The following is a 5,129-nucleotide window of genomic DNA, read 5'->3' on the forward strand; positions in this document are numbered from 1 at the left end:
CCAGGAGGTGTTCGGTGCCCCGGCCCCCGTCTGCCTGCTGTGACCGGTTTGAAGAAGACGTGGGAGCAGCGATGGTGCTGGGTGCGCCCGGGCAGGGGATGGGGAAGAACTGTGCCTCTGCCCTGCCTGACATCCTAACCTTGTCCCTTATCCCACGGCACAAAGAAATCTGTCAGACCTGAACTGAGCCTACTGAAGGCCATAATGACCTGTGTGCTTCTGTATGGTGGTTCCAGTGATCGTACAGAAAAAAGCTCCCCCGAAGCATAGTACTCTGTGCCTTCGTAGACACAGGTTCATAAGACCTTTAAAAATCAGGAAATAAAAGAGTAAAAAGAATGCAAACTGAGGCTCCGAAAACTAAGAAAAGACTTAGCAACTTATTCTAATACCACCTTAACTCAGCCCCCTGAAACTGGTAAGACCCTGTCGGGGTTTGTACTGCAATCCCAATTATGTTCCACTTGAATTTGCTATTTTAAATTATAGCTGTATGCACATTAACTGCAGCAGTGTGGTTATAAATGCAGGTCTGCTGATGCTGACTTCTTAGGCTTTTCTTACTCTCTTTCTCTCTCTCTCTCTTTTTTTTTTTTTTTCTTTAAAGCATTAGTTACAAAGAAAAGAGCAGTGGATGAGAAAAGCTACCTGGATCAAAGAACAGATTGGATACTTCACGTGTGTTCTGTGGGTTATTGCAGCAGCAGCAGCAGGCTGTGGTCTTCTGAGCAGGGCAGCAGTGAGGCGTGGCAGAGTCGTACATGGCCTTAATGATGAAAGCAGAACCATGTGCTTTGCTCTGAGGCCACTGGTGAAGTACATTAAAAATGAGGTAAAAGAGTAACATTTTGCAAAAATAAGGCTACTCCTGTGCAGAAGATATGACCTTCCAAACACAAGAGAGCTCATATGGGACGAGCTCATGTCAGCGGAGGTTTCAGCAAGGAGTGCTGTGAGGCTGCCCCATGGTCAGAGTGCAGCAGGCACATAGCAGTCTCCAGGAGCCTCAAACTGTGTGTTGTGGGCGTGCTCTCAAGGAGCTCTTCTCCCAGTCTGCACGTCTGGGATTGCCCCAACTCACCTTGCACTTCACCTTGTTGAACCTCACTAGGCACTTGTGGGTCCTCTTTTCTAGCCTGTCTAGGTTCCTCTGGATGACATCCCTTCCTTCTTTGAAGTAAAGAAGTAAAGAACCCCGTCCTCTGTGTGCCACAGCTCAGCTTTCCCTTTTGTTGCCTTTTAATGTCTGGCAGCAGTTACCTCAGCACCATGTCTGCACAGCACAGCACAGCAGCGTGTCAGGACACTACACTAGTTCATGGTACCTGGAAGCAGTAGAGTCAGATTGTTATAACAGACCACGAGACTAATTAACCCTGCTGAGATACATGCAACATCAACCTGCAGCATAGGCTGGTTCTTCCTCATCCCTCCTCGCAGTCCCAAGAGAGGATCATGTTCAGTGAGGAACCTGCAGAAACAGCACAGGATTGATCATGGAGGCAGCAAAAGGATTCTGAGTTGAGCATGTGGGGCTAATACAGCAATGGGCAAATGACAGGACAATGTGGAACATTTCATTCAGCTCATAACACTTTGACTAAATTATTGTCTTATCTATGACAAATTACTTCAGGTTAGAGCCAGAAAAGGCCTTGGCTGGTTTGTGGTTTCTCAGGCAGAGATATGACATACCTGTTCCATGTAAAGCAGGAGATGAATGTCCATTTTGGCTCAGATCTCATGGATTCCTTATAACTGCAGTTTAGGATGCATCCTCTGCTATGTGAAGGACAGGTCCAAGATTTCCAGGTGCACAGCAGCTGCTGCTTGAACTGGTAGGTTACGCCTCTCTAAATCTTCAACTAATGTGGAAAAAAAATTAAAAATTTCTGGTGAAAGTCTTAGGCTAAGCAAGAGAAATTGTCTTGAAAAGCTTAGATTTAACATTGTCCTAGGCTTCAAATTTAACTTCTAGAGTCTCCATTTTTATATATAATTTAAAAAAAAAAAAGGCAAAAAGCTTAGTTTAGTTTAGGAGCTGAAACTTCTTAAAAACTTGTTAATAAAGGTGTGGAAAAATGTGATTCCAAGACTCCAGCCAACTGCGCCCAGAGCTGCCTGCAGCAATCAGAAGGAAATGATGTAGGCTGTGGTTGCTTCATGAAAATAGAAACTCCCTCAGTCTGCAGCACACACATGCCAAAGTGCCAAGCAGGAACTCTCGTTTATTTTTAAGGCCAGAATGGTACCCTCCATCTGATATTACCTCATCCTTCTCCCTGCTCCTCAGGAGGAGATGAACAAAGCACTCAGAAGCCAAGAGTTTGTTTTGTGTGCGTGTGTGTGTGTGTGTGTAACATGAAGGAGGCAAGAAGAGAAGAACTTAGGAAAAGTTATCATTAGTTTTAATGCCAGAGCACTAATTGGCAATGTACTCTTGCCATCCTCACACTACAATGAAAGCCTACCAAATCTGATCACTGCTCCCTCAGTTTGTTTTTTCTTTCTCTTAAAAGTTCTTCATTAAGAAAAAGAGAAAAATGGATAAAGTGGTCTAACACAGCACTCCTCCGTTTTGGGCTGCAGGAACAACTTCTGCCAAACAAAGATGACCTGCGTAATAGGTAGCATGTAAATCTGACAGATGGCTTAGAAGAGTGAAGGCTGCTATAGGAAATGAGATGTGGGCCAGTGTCATATTTCATATAAAGGTGTATCTATTGACATAAATTGACAGAAGTCCCTAGTCTCACTCCTCCATTTATTTGTAATATTCTTCTTGATTCTCACGTCCTTCACACACCTACATTCCATACCTATTTTCCTTTACTTTTTTTTTTTTCCATCTTCAAACATTGTTCACACGTTCGCTGTTTCTCAGGCATTCCTGCTCCCATTACTCAAAGTAAGTAGCTTTTCTTCATACATGCTCCTTTGCCATGTTCAGTTTTTACTGTCAAATATTCTATGTACACATCTGCTCCATTAGACATGCTCTTATAACCAAGTTCATAGTTATTATATATATGTTATGTCATAACATTTTCAATCAAACATGTAGATAACTTTTCTAACTGTGGATAGTACGTAACAAGTTCCAGCTTTCACACTTCTCTGTGAACACAGATGTCTTTGAGAATGGCAGAATGAAGGCTCCCTCATCATCATTGCCATGCTAGATGGCCAGTTATCAAACTCATACAGCAAGCTTGGACAGCTGTGGGGGACTCGCCTCTCCAAAGCAAATAAACCTGCATGCTGCATATAGCAGCCCATTAGCTGGCTTTTCTGCTGAGCAATCTGTCCTGGATAGCAATAGAGATGGCACGGAAGGGGAACTGGGAAAGCACCAATCTCTATGGGTGATAGGGGTTCAGCAATGATGTAACAGACAGCATGAAAAGATGCAGAGTGAAGTAGGATGTGTTATCAACTATAAAGGAAATAAAATGTTCTGAAAATTTCTTTAGTCCAACCAAAACCACGAACCCTCGTTTGCTCCAGAAGCAGAAGGCCTGTCAGTGATTGTCCTCCAGCCCAAGTCCAGGTGTGAAGGGTGCTGAGAAGCAAAGCAGAAATGTAAAATTGCTGGGTGTGACAGAGTGGGGGACTGTGTGTACGTACAGGGGAAGGAGGCAAGTGGCTCTGCACACTCAACAAGTGTGGTAAGGTGTTCTTGGGCAGGGAATTTCCACACAGGGAATAGACTGAAAATCTAAAATCAGTGGAAAAAATAGAGGATAAGTCTGAATCTCACATGAAATCTTGTTGAAAGTTCCCACAAACAAGGGTATTTTATCAGGAGGCGTTAATTTAGAAGAAGTCTTATTCCTCTAGTAGGAACAAGACCATCCGAGAAAAAGGAGCAGTAATTTGATTAGTTTTTGTAGCCATTGATATTTTTCTCCCCATTTCTTTTTCTTGTGGTGATTCCAATTAAATGGAACAGGGAAGACCTATAGTTACAGCTTTCTGGGTCAGTAGTCCACGTGCAGACAAGGAAATAACAACAAGCTGTTGTTATTTGATGCTTCACTTTCTGATAGAGAAATAACATTAAAAGGCCCAAGAGTTATGCCACCATAGTGTAGTGTATAAGTAGATGACAGATGATGTAGAAGACATGGAGAGAACAGTCCCTTCCAGTGTTGTTAGTTTAAGGGTTGAGGCTGTAGTTAGCCTTTGCTTGAGTGAAAATTAAGTGCTTAGATAATCAGTGCAATAAAATGTATATGTAGCTATTTGTTCTCACACAATTATGCCCATAAAACACTGAAATATGTATGTAATGTGCTTTTGTAATGCAAATTTGAAATTCCATGGCATGGCCAAATTGATTTAGTACACATTATATAGGTAGAGTTATTGAATGGAACATTTTACAGATACCATATTACATAGGAACAGTAAGATATGCTGCTACTCCGTGCTTCACAGCTTAATAAGAGTTTATCAGCTACAAGCAGAGAAGTTATGAAATACACAGTAGTCAGCTATTAAATAACTGTAGCAATGGATTTGACTATAAATCAATTTTTCTGCATGTGCAGGCCTGCTTACAGCCAGCTTTCACATCCTGCTCCATTTCATAGCACCTACTCATTTGTCTCCAAAAGGCCTGGGATAAAGGCAATGTAAATTTCTCTTCCTCATTCCCAATATACCATTTCTCTGTGCTTATTTATCAGCTGTCAGTATTAGCTGAGACCAGTATAAGTGCTTGTACTCAGGAAATCCCACTGGCCTTGTTTCCCTGGACAAATTCAGTTATTCATACTGCAGCCCAGCTTGCCATCCATTTACATGGACAGATTCAGCATTTCATCTATCAAAGCATTTTGGATGTTTATAATTATGTGGAGTTATATATATATATATATATATATATATATATATATAATATTACACACACACACATATATATTTTATATATATATAAATATATATAATACGTATACATATACTAGTTAGCAAGAAATTCAAGAACTTGCTTTTGAGTTTCTAGGAGGCCTTATCACAGAGGCCCTGTAAAGATACAGAATTTCTCATACGTACACGACTTTTAAGTCTGTATACAAGACATCCAGTTTGTGTTTTTCTTCTGAGGATGAATTCATACTTGAAAT

The 5,129-nt window shown here is 41.4% G+C and overlaps 1 long non-coding RNA gene across 1 annotated transcript; it reads left to right on the forward strand.

The window, feature by feature from the left end:
• The first annotated feature begins 6 nt into the window (after window positions 1-6).
• LOC109370821 lies at window positions 7-2,001 on the forward strand. Its single transcript, XR_004162304.1, has 2 exons — window positions 7-294; window positions 608-2,001. It is a non-coding gene; the product is annotated as an uncharacterized LOC109370821 (long non-coding RNA).
• The last annotated feature ends 3,128 nt before the right edge of the window (window positions 2,002-5,129 follow it).

This window comes from Meleagris gallopavo, chromosome 1 (assembly GCF_000146605.3).
Source record: "Meleagris gallopavo isolate NT-WF06-2002-E0010 breed Aviagen turkey brand Nicholas breeding stock chromosome 1, Turkey_5.1, whole genome shotgun sequence".
Lineage (NCBI taxonomy): Eukaryota > Metazoa > Chordata > Aves > Galliformes > Phasianidae > Meleagris > Meleagris gallopavo.